General features: G+C 29.5%; 1 long non-coding RNA gene across 4 annotated transcripts; it reads left to right on the top strand.

Moving 5' to 3' along the window:
- The first annotated feature begins 1,648 nt into the window (after positions 1-1,648).
- Positions 1,649-4,762, top strand: LOC111279351 (uncharacterized). Of its 4 annotated transcripts, none has more exons than XR_016334707.1 (6): positions 1,649-1,962; positions 2,056-2,194; positions 2,316-3,585; positions 3,752-3,828; positions 3,911-4,063; positions 4,171-4,762. It is a non-coding gene; the product is annotated as an uncharacterized LOC111279351 (long non-coding RNA). The 4 variants fall into 4 exon arrangements; XR_016334706.1 differs by having other exon boundaries at positions 2,316-2,716; positions 3,384-3,828; positions 4,171-4,666; XR_016334705.1 differs by having other exon boundaries at positions 2,316-3,828; positions 3,911-4,059; positions 4,171-4,668.
- The last annotated feature ends 7,617 nt before the right edge of the window (positions 4,763-12,379 follow it).

The following is a 12,379-nucleotide window of genomic DNA, read 5'->3' as shown; positions in this document are numbered from 1 at the left end:
TCCCATGGCTGATAAAACTGCAATGATGAATCCCCAATCCAACGAATCAAAAGCCCTCTAGGGATCAATCTTGATGGCACACCTTGCTGACAATGTTGTTCTTCCGTATCCCCTTATCATTTACTGTGCCATAAGAACATTGTCTGTTATACTCCGCCCCTCTATAAAGGCACTCTGACTGCTACTAATAATTCCTGGTAGTAACCTCTTCAACCTGTTTGCTAGAATCATATTAATGCGTTTATAAATAATAGAACAACAAGAAATTAGTCTAAAATCCTTAATGCTACCATGGTTAAGGCATTTAGGCACCAATGCAACTATAGTTGAGTTGAATGCAGGTATGATGTCCCTAGTGCAGAAGAAATAAGTTACAACCTTACAGACATCCTCTTCTACCATTGGCATTTTAAAGTTTTGTCTTGATTTTTTTTTTTTTAAAGAATTTTAAAATCACATTCTCTTATAAAATTTATTTATAATTTTATCCTCAAAATCTTCCAACAAAGATCGAATCTTTTTTTGACAGAAAAAAATCGTTTGTTCCAAATTTATTTTACTGAACTTATTATTGAACAAATTGTATGTGTTTTATCAAATGTTTGCTTGTGAACATTAAGGGAGAGTTAAAAAAAAATCAAAGAAATGAAATTTCAAATTTCAAATTTCAAATTATAATTTTTTAATTTTTTGGTTGATTTTTTAAAAAATTAAATAGAAAGCAATAAATAAATTAAATAAATAAAAAAGTAAACAACAAAACACAAAATCATTTATATTAAATGAAAGTTAAGCATTTTAAAATCTATTTGTTGGATGTGAAATTGATTCTGATTAAATTAAAAACAATAATAAAAATAAAAATAATTATTGTAGCAATAATATTATGCGAATTATAGTAAGAAAATAAATGATCATTAAGTATAATAAATAAAAAATTGTATTGAATGAAAATTTTAAGTTATTTAATAATTATAAAATCAATAAATTATTAAAAATTGATTAAAAGTATTTTATGGAAAATATAAGTTTTATTAATATATAATTAAAAATTAATAAAATAAGAGTTTATTATTTAATAATAAAATTTAATTATTTATTATATAATAGTGAAATTTATTATATTAAATTTATAAAATTATTTCCTAATTTTTTAATAAAAATAAAAATAAAAATAAAGTTGAATTATAAGAACATTTATGTATTTATAATATAAAATGAAAATCAAAAAAGAAAAAAATAAAAAATGAAGGCCGTTTCTAGGGATGATAACTTGTCGGGTCAAGATAAATTTTTCTTGGTTTGACTCCGAATTAACTTCATGAAATTTACTTTTGACTTTAGTTCGATATTAAAATATCATTTTTTATATCCAATTCGACTTATATATATATATGTATAAATATGTAATTAAGTTGAAATTAATTTAATAATTTTAATTTAGTATAATATTAATAAAATATTATTTTTAATATAAATTATATTTTAATTATACATAAATATAATATTTTTATTAAATTAATATTTTAAATTAAAATATTAAGTAATAATTTTATTAATATAATACATATATAAACTAGTAAAATATCCCTGTATTACTGTAGATCAAAAATTTTTTTTGTTTCATTATGTCTACTTAATTGATTTTTGTTATAACATTTATCTAATCTAAAAATAAAAAGTAAAAGATATAAAAAAAAAATGAGATGTCTTTATTCTTTTCATTAAAAAATTAAAACAAAAAGTGAAAAGATAAAAAATAAGAAGCGAAGAGAAGGCGGGAAGACTCAATAAACTCTTCTCAAATAAGCAAAAATAAATCTTAAAAAAAAAATAAATGGAAACCAGCTCAACGACAAGCTCGAAATTCCTAGCACTGAACCGCTATTCGTGAAAGGCACTTGGTTCGATACTCACTTCAACCTCTCCGTCACCCACGGCCTCCCATTTGGGTCTGCAGCGGTACCCTCTTAACCAAATTTCCACAATTTTTATTAAGAAAACTGTTCGTTTTTTTAGTGATTTTTTAAAATAAAAAATTGAAATTTGTGGCAGCTACGGAGGAGTAGGTGAAGGAAAGAGCGGCTCAGCGGGATCAACCGGTAACTGAGTACATCAGATTAGCCGAACAGTGTTAGGTTTCAACAGCCCGGTTTAGTGTACCAGTTCGTTGATGCTGGATGACTTTAAAAGAGTTAGCTTTTCCTTTTCTCCAAATTTCTTTGATTCAGAAATTGAAATTTGTTTTCCCCATTATAAAAGTCAATAATTGATTAATTTCAAACTTGAATTATGTGGTAATTTTTTTTTTGCAGCTTTCATAGGCTTTCGAAAACGAAGGGACAAAACTTGAATGGCGATGGAAATTCCAGCCGTCGCCTGACTGTAGGAAGATTACAGCGTACGATTTTTTTGCCATTGTCTTATTGTGTTGAACAAGTTATTTTCCTAGTTTCTTATTGCTTCCATCAGAAGTCAATAACCTCTTCAATTTGTCATTGCTTGTCAATTACTATGGTTTTTTTTTTTTTTTCTATTATGTCATAATGATGCTGATAGCGGGTAAATCTTTCGAGAAGCTGAAAAGTGGAAGCTGAGAAATGTTTAGAACAAAGTGAGAGATTTACCAATGAGAAGATGGTATTTGAATCTGAAATCTATGCAGAAGTGTGTTGCATAAAGTATTTGACATGTTCATGCTTCTTGTTATTCTACCGTAAGTTTCATCTTATTGTCTTGCACATATATTTGAGTTCAAGTGTTCAACATCCACTCTTTTCCAACGGTTAAGGGAGCCAGGAGCATGTTGGACATATCTAATAAATAATATGTTCTACTCGTCTTCCTTGTGCTGCCAGTTTCCACTCCAATTTATCTTGCTGTCATTTCTATTAGGTTTGGGACATTTGTGAATACTGTTGGCTGATATTCCCATTTGATACTACACATCTTCCTGTTAATCTAACTTGTTTAATGAGAAAGGTTTAGCAACAAAGGCTTTTTGTTGCAATAGGAGGATTGAGGAAGATTCCTATATCCAGTCAGGTTGTGAGAATGAAATTTCTAAGTTCTCTGTCTCTCTACTTTTCAATGTTAGAGTTTTTGCCTAGAGAGAGCGATGATGGATATGGTAGAGTTCTATTTGAACATGGCATGTTATCTGCTCGAAAGTATAGAAGTTGTTGGAGCCATAACTTTCTTATTTATAATTTTCTTTCACCATGTAGAATTTTGAATTTGTGGCATTATCATCAATTTTATTATTCTTTTTGAGAGGACAGGACTATCACAAGCTATGTACTCTGAACACATACTACATTATTTTCAGTTTTTCATTTTATTCTTCAAATATAATAATTGAATTGGTTTTCTCCTGTCTCTAGTTCCTTGGGGTCTTGAATTCAAAGAAGGTAAAACTCAGGGAGTTTCGAGATCAGCTCTCCAAGGAAACTGCTGGAAAAGCTCCTATGGACGAGGAAGGATCTACTGACAAAACTGAGAGTTAACATAGTGGAAGTGGTGCTGAGGAAAGTGAAGAAGAACCTGCAAAGAATCTTACAAGCACCTCAAAGGATGTTCCAGCAGGTAGGGATCTTGGTCTAAAGAGAGCTACAAGCAAGTAGCATATAGTTGAGTGTTAGAATCTGGCATGTTAACCCAATGCTATGACCGGCATCCCATTCTTTTTGTATCTTTGTTTTTCTGACCCTTCTCTCGGAATATCTGTAAATTCTTTAACTTCTATACCAAGATTAGGAGCAATGGAGATTTCTATCTTTTCTGAACAGAAGCTTGTGGGGTTCCTTGAGTCATAGCAAATCCTGAGAGGTACTTTGAGGAGTAGGATTTGAGCATGGTATTTATCGTCAAATGTTGTGCAATGATGATTTGACCCAGTTATTATATGCAGCTATGGCAATCAACTCGTCAAGTAACTGCTACAAGAGGTTATGAGCAAGTTCCTTGCATTTAAAGGAAAAGTTGAAACGCTGAACCCAAATGTTGGGGACTAGCTGAGTGGAGTGGATGACGGGGCTTTGTCAACAGACCACACATGCTGTCAGTAAGAATTATCCTCTGATAATGTACAGAGGTCATAAAGTCAATGACCTTGGAAGGTTCTCTTTTGCTTACATTGGTACTAATATTACAAGAAACAACTTTTTTCAGATAACATCTGGGAGTGAGTCGAGCTGCAAGACATTGTGCATCTTTCATGGCAAGGCGTACTAGCATTGAAGTGACTGCTTCATCTGGTAAGAAATTCCTTCTACGCATTTCTTTCAAACGATTCGTTGCTTTTTCGACCTCCTTTTCCCACAAAAGCACATGAATAATGATATTAAATGAGATGGAGTCCGGTAAGAAACCCCTGTTTTCCATTTCCATTTCCATCAGCCTCCTGTGACATAATTTTCTTGCAGAGGCCGCTGAACATTATGTTATATGTTACAACATCAGGAACCAAACCTTAGAGATTTCAGTAAACATTTTCCTACCTTCTTCCATCGTTCCAGCTTTACACATTCCATCAATAAGTCTGTTGAAAAACTCAATGCTAGGTTTGTACTTTAGTATTTTCAAGAGAATGAAAAAGATCAATTGCCTCGCCTCCTCAATGTGGCCATTTTTGTTTTTGATTCCCTTTTGTTAAAATTTTGAGGTGGCATGTTTTAATTGGAGATGTAAAAATATGATTTTATAGACAGAATTTTAACTCAAAAATGTAATCAATGAGTCCATTGATATTTGGATCTTTTTGAAATTGGCGTTTAAAAGATACACAGTTTATGCACCAAAATTTTTTTATTCAGGTAAGTATAAAATAAAGGGAATTTAAGGGTATAATGTAAAAACAAAAAGAAAATGTAATTAACGAAATAAGAGAAGTTATCATATTTTTCATTAATGTATAAATTAATTAATAATATTTAAATCAGCCTCTTTTTTAACATGCTTCACTCCCACTTCCCAGTTTCCAACTACTTTAAACCTAGTGGTAATAAGCCTTGGAGGTCTGTCGTCGTTGTTGTTTTTGTTGGGCCTTCTGTTTTTAATGGAAACAAGCCTGGTTAAAACTGGGCATCTCGAACCAAATCGGGCTTTGGTATGTGTACAGCCCGATCATATAACAGAAAATCCCAACAAGAATCTAGGATCCTTCGGGACCAGCACGCTGTTACACATTTCAATCAATGCCTCTGGTTGGCATTTGTTTGTCTTCTGTTTGCTTTTAATGGAAATTATCAAAGCACATTTGGAACTCTTGAAGATAATTACAACTAGTAATGGTCATGCAGCCAACTTGCCATGTTGTCCTAACATGTAACAAGGAACCTTATCCCTTTTGTCGATTCCAGTTTCCAATTCTCCCATTCTTTTTGAGCCCAATGGCCTATCTCTTAATCTTTACACTTTGCAACCTGACCCACCCTTGATTTTGTAGTAACATCCTAGTTTCTTTGATGGTAACTTGACAAGGGGGTTTTGATTATGACAAAGGGGGTTTGATAATTATTTAGAAAAATATGTTAAAGCTGCTATCCCCTGATGTGTTGGGTTTCAATTTAAAGCCAGCCCACTTTTGAAATTAATAATGGCTTGAGGGTTTAATTTGAAAAGGGTTGATCCATTGGGTTAATTGTTGTGGAAGAGATGGTGACATGTAACGTTAAAAATGTAATTATGATGAGTTTTGGAGTTCACCATCTCAAAAGCCTAATAATATAGGTTCCATCCTTAACCCTCAATTATGGTGATATGTTGCCTTTCATTACCCTAATAATTGTCTAACTTATTAGATCACAAAACATTAAACATTTTCTTTTTTGTTTTTTTTTTTTATTTTTTTATTCATATTCCACTTTCTTAACCTCAAAGCCAATTAATGGATCTCAAGCTAGCTTTGAGGGCGTTTCTCAGCAATATAAAATATGGGGGCTACTACTTCATCGCCCAATAAGAAACCTTCCAAAAGTAAAAAAGAAGCTTATAAGCTTAAATCTCCATATCCTAATTATTTTAATAATGACTTTAGTAAAAGGTTTCTTCTAACAAAAAATAAGCTTAATTAAGACAATCTAATATGGAAGGGCAATTGATTTAGACATGTTTATTTAATTTTTATACATAAATTAAATTTATGAATTATTTTATAAATTAAAGGGTAAAAGTAACAACTAAATATAATAATTTATTAATTAAATTAAATGATAAAAAATTATTTAAGAAAATTTTTTTTGTTAAAATTTTTTTTGATAACATAAAAATTAATATTTTTTTATACCATAAATAAAAATATATATTAAACTATATAATAGATTATAAATATTTTTAAAAATACATATAAATTAAACTTTCAAATATGTTTGTTTTATGTGATTTGTAAATAATTAATTTTCATAATTAATTAAATGTGATTATATTAATATTAATACATATATTAAAATATGCAAAAAATAAAAATTATTTAAATATATAGTTATTATTTAATAAAATACAATTTAAAATTTTATTTTAAAATTAATTCAATAAAAATTGTCAATATTAGAAAAAGTTCTTCAGCAAAGAGAAGGCACGGATCTAGTTATTATAATAATTAACAGATATAAAAATTAAAAATCTAGACAAAGTACAAGTTCTATGGCCCTCAAAACGCAATCGATGTCAATAAATTATGTTTAAAATTGAAAATCCATCACTTTTCCCTCCAAACAAGTTCTTCTTTTCCAGCATGAAATTATTAAGGGTATTATTAGGTCCACAGGATAAAATGACCTTTTACATACCCCTTCACCTTTTTTATACAAAGGAAAAGGAACTATCAACAGTGACTGATGGTGGGGTACTTTTATATCCAAAGATCTGTTATGGATTGAGACTTAAAGCTTCGAATTCACGTGATTTCAAGATTTAATTATTCACGTCTTAGATCAGTTTAATCATCGCGATTCATACCTTTATGAGGTATTGTCCGCTCTGACCTCTTTGACCTCACGATTTTATCCTACAAAAGACGTCTCATAAGCAGAGGTGGTGTGAATCCTTATATACCCAAATGACCCTCATATTATGTTCGATCCCTCATATTATGTTCGATGTGGGATTCATGACTCTTTTTTAAGTTCGTGACATTCTCTCGCACCCAACCTTGTGACGTCTTCTTCATGAAGATTGATCACCCTGTTTGCTTCCTTTGAGGTGCTTAGCGTGGATCAAACGGTTTAAGATTGACTCTGATACCATTTGTCACGATTAAATGATATTTTTTTTTTATGAAAGATAATCAATAAATAATAAAATATATTTTTGATTTTAGATCGAATTGACGTGTTAATCTATCTAAATTTACGAAATCATGTCAATTTAATCATTTCATCAACCTATTCACTTCATTTTGTGATTTGGTTATCAACATCGAGTTAAGCTCGACTTTTTAAATTATCTTTTACCTTAAGGTTGACCTTGGTTAGTTTTGTTCACTTTATAAGTATAAATAACACCTTTTAGTACCGTTTAATCAATCTTTTTATTTTATATTTTCTTATAATTTTTATTTTTATTTTTATTTTATTAATAAACACTCTCAATCTTTATCTTTAACAATTTTGTTTCTCTTTCTTCTATTTTCGAAGTTTAGCTCTAAAGTATCAATTCGACATAATCAGAAATTTAATCTTAATTTTTTTTAATATTTAATATATATTTAATTTATCTTGAAAAACATCATACTTTTAAATTCTCGATCTCATAGTTTTCATATGTTCTTTGAACTCGCAACTTAGAACTAAAATTAAAAAAAAAAAAAAACTAATTTATTGATAAATCATTACAGCATAATTTAATAATTAACAAAAGAAATCAAATATTATTACAAAAATTAGTATTCCGTTTTTTAGTATTAGTAAATACAATAAAGTAACTTTGTAAACCATAAAACAAATTAGATTTGCAGAATGTAGAATTGTGTCAGATCGCATTCCAACCCTTTGTTTATGTTAGCTAATAAAAGCATAAACAAAAGATAGAAAGAAAAAGAAAAACAGAAAATGCTGTATATGGAATATGAATATTAAAAAGTGGAACTCAAAGCTGGAAAGCAATGAACACACGTGTGTCACCACTCTTGCAAGAATCAAGATCTAAAATACTGAAAGAAAAAACAAAAATCCAAAGTTTTGATGAAAAATTGATGACCCAATACATCTGTTTGGACAGAGTAACACGGTTGATTGAACGATTATCTGTTCAAAGAAATAAAATCCAAGATTTGTTCCACTCCATACAGAAGAAAGGAGTTAATCGACCGTGATTACTCTGTCCAAACAAAAGAACTGGATCCAAACAGATATATCATTTCTGCCATAGCCAGAGGAACAAAAAAAGATCAGATTTTGACGGAATTTTAGGGTTTTTGGAGAAGAGATGCAGTAAGAGATCTAGGGCTTATAAGGGTAGGTGGCGAGGCTTTACATCTTGTATTTATATAGGGACGGGGAGCTGTTGAGTTGGCTTTTACCTATTTTTCGCTGGACACGAGAATGGTCTGACAGACGGAGCGTTTTCGCCTTTTCAAAAAGCGCATTTATGCTATTTTGACGGTTCGATTAGGATTTGAATTCTAACCAAACATTATTATTATTATTATTAAATATTATAAAAATAAAAATGGTATAATTTATATTAATATATTAATATATTTTTTATTTTTATTAAATTTTTTAATATCATTTTTATAATATGTTAATAAAAATTAAAATAAATTATTATTTTATTGTTTTGTCGACGGTTCAATTAAACTTTTTTTTTAAAATTATTTGTGTCAATTAAAAATAAAATAGATTATTATTTAGTGGTTTTGTCGGCGGGTCAACTAGACTGATCTCAACTTGTTTTGCAAGTAAATTTTTAGTCCAATAAAATGTGCATAACGAGAGTTGAACTTTCCTTGTCATACTTACTTTTATATATACGTCAAAAACAATCTAACGAGAATCTACTTATGCATATTATAAATTTAATTCTTTTACGAAGAATATGACTTTTCATTAGAATATGACTTTTCATTGACTTACTATATGACACACGCTTAATTTTTTAATAAATTATGAAAAATCAAAGAGAGAGGGAGGGTCAAAAATTAATCACATTTGTGTTAAAATAAAAATTAATCAAAGCATTTCAGCTTTTTTTTTTTTATTAAATATCAAACCACCTTATTCTTTCTAGTATTTCACTTTTTTTTTGTTAATCAAATCTCTGCAATATTTCCAAAGCTATAGATTTCATTTTTTTTTTTAAATCTTAGTTTGTAAGAGATGATGTGTACAAAATAAAAAATTAAGAAAACAACACAATAATAACAATAACAATAATCATCCATTCAATAGACCCATTGTCCAAGAAATCGATGAAGGATTTTGGCATACCCGTTCAAATCGCTGTCTATCATCTCCAACTTGGCTTTATCCTATTCCCCTACACTTTCGATGATGATAACGTTCAGGTCCATCTTTGTTTCTTTTATTTTCTTTAATGATGATTTTTTTCGTGTTAACAAATTTCAAGAAATGGGTTTTTGATATATTGTTATAATGGTAAAAGTAGAATCCGATTTTAAGGCGTGGGTGTCAATGAGTAGACAAAAAAACATGGATTTGGATGAATGGTTAGTTCGTTGGGATGTAGGTGAGTTCGTCGTGAAGAGGAAACTAGAAAGGTAAGGCTCCCATGAGAAAAAAAAAAAAATACAAACAAAGGGAGAGTGGACAAAGATAAGAAACAAGGTATAGGATGGTCAATGTTGGGAATTAGATGAGTCTAGTCATACGCGTGTTAAAGTTAAAGTTAAAATTAGTTTTTTTTTTTTTTTAATTTTATTGTTTAGTAGGCAATGAGATTTTGAGAAACTTTTTGAATGATTCGGAGATTTCATGTTCACGTGTTAACAAACTTTTTGGTGAAACTTTTTTTATCTTTTTTAGTTTTTTATCACATGCTTTTCTACTCACTTCATTTCTTATCTACTTAATCATGCCAAAGAAACTTATATGGAAGAGAAAGGATGGGCTAAATAGATGGGTAGGTGAGAACAACTTTTTATTTTCATTTCTTTTCCTTGCTCTCTCATTTAGCCCATATGGGTAGGTGAGAATAACTTTTTATTTTCATTTCTTTCCCTTACTCCCTCATTTCCTCTTCGTTCCTCTAATCCTCCCTTCATTTTTTTTTTAATTTTTTTTTTCAAATCACACCAATTTACCTTGCTAGCAATATTGCCATGTTATTTTTCTTTTTTTTTTCTTTTAAATATTTTGAACAAAAAATTAAAAGAATGAAAGCGAAAATAAATCAAGCAAAAATATTATAATTTTTCAAAAATTTATGGTTAATTTAGTTGGGTCTATTTTAGAAATCAATGAGGTGTTGGATTATTTGGGCCCCAAGATGAGTTTGTCGACGGTGCTTTCATCTCAATTTGAGATGACTTAACACTCACAATGGGTTTTACTCGCAACCCAACTCATTCATTTTTCAACCTTTCTCCAACCGTAACCAAAGGTTTTTTAATCATATTCGAGCTTTCCCAGAAATATAAATCATATTATTATTACTTATTTCATATTCATTTATATTTTTTATTTAGTGAGTGAATCGAGCCATGTATGAATGAGAAGGAGGTCAAATATTGGAATGTTTATTTATTACCTTCAAACTTTTATAATTGTTCTTTTTCTTATTTATTAGTATTTTTTTAGAAGATTGAACTTATGATGTTGTTGTTGGGGCCATTAATCCGTTTGCCTTACGAGCCTTTGTCTTTACTTGCTAAAAGGGTTTGTTGATATTATTGACATACTTATCAAGGTAATTTTACTTTCTTTCTTCTTGCTTTTTAGAATAAAAGCAAGACATAGTAATCATTTTGTCTTCTTTAGCTCAATTATTGAAAATTTGATAACCAAATTTATCATCTTATTCCATGACTGCTTAATTTCTAGATGCTGTTTCATTGTTTTTTAATTGTGAAGCATTGTCCTGATGAAATTCTGCTAAGTTCAATTTCCCCTAAATTAATAAACTTTAGAATTTGATAATTTATCTTAAATTAAGGTTGTCTTCATGGTGTTTGTGTTTTTATTGATGACTATGTGGAGTAAAAGCTAATGCAACTAATAGGATGCTTTTTCAATCTTCCAAGCCTTCTTCACATACCAATATTAAATATAATGCATTGACTGTTGCTCTTGTTAGTAAAAAAACCTCTATTGTTAGATTACTTTGGCATGTAAGCATCATTCACATAGTGAATAAACATCATAATTCATAATTATACAATGATTTTTGGCAAATTAGTGTAATGAGAATGTTTAGTAAAGAGGAAACTATACCCAAGGATTTGAACCAGTGATCATTCTATGATAGATAAAAGCTAGTTACTTCAATGCTTCATGCAATATTAGTGGCATCGGTGTCATTAATCATTATAAAACTATCTTGCATTGGAGTATTTGCATATGTAACATATAAGATTTGTTGAATTGACATCCCGTTCACATAGAAATTAAACTTGCTCTATTTGTAAAGGGTTTAGGATCATTGTTATTTGTTAGTTATCATTAAAACATTTTTACATGGCATTTACTAATTAGCAAGCATCAAGATGGACCTAAAGGTAAGATTGGGAGCCAAGTCTTGAGATATTGATACAAGTGAAGGAAATAGGATTGGTATGGGACTAGCTAATGTTTATTCCATCAACTGGTGCAACAGTGAATACTTTGAAGCTAGTGGTTTCATCTAGCACATGTTTCTTCAACATCTCTCCCTATTTATCTTTTATGATTTAAATGTAGACATCAATATGTGTCCGGAGTGAATAGAGTTATTTTTATTAGTATTATTATATTATATTATTATTATGTTATATTATTATATATGTCGTAACGGTTTTGTGTACGTCCGACGAATTTGGAAACGATAATAAAAAAATAACGGAATCGCCACCCATCTTTTTTGGTTAAGTGCGATTGGCTACCTACTAAAACATATCCTTCTAATAAAGTTTTAAAATTAATTAAAATTTATTTAAAATATAATTTTATGGTCTGCGAAACAGTCTGGGTTCGGGAGTCAGTTACGCGTGTGGAAGGATTAGCACCCCTACAATGCTCGTTAAAAAACGGTACCAATTAACAACGTGTTATCCTTTGATTTTGATAAAAAATAGTCCAATTTTCGGTATTCAAAAAAATAATTTCCTTGATTTTTTATTTATTAAAAAAAAAATTTATTCTTGAGAAAAATAAATTAAAACCTTTTTATTGAAATAATTCTTAAAATGTTCCAATACGTTGGTAACATTAGAAGAACCTTTTCT

Source organism: Durio zibethinus, chromosome 27 (genome assembly GCF_047325235.1).
Source record: "Durio zibethinus cultivar Kanyao isolate XHJ-2024 chromosome 27, ASM4732523v1, whole genome shotgun sequence".
NCBI lineage: Eukaryota > Viridiplantae > Streptophyta > Magnoliopsida > Malvales > Malvaceae > Durio > Durio zibethinus.
This window is presented reverse-complemented; position numbering and strand designations above follow the sequence as displayed.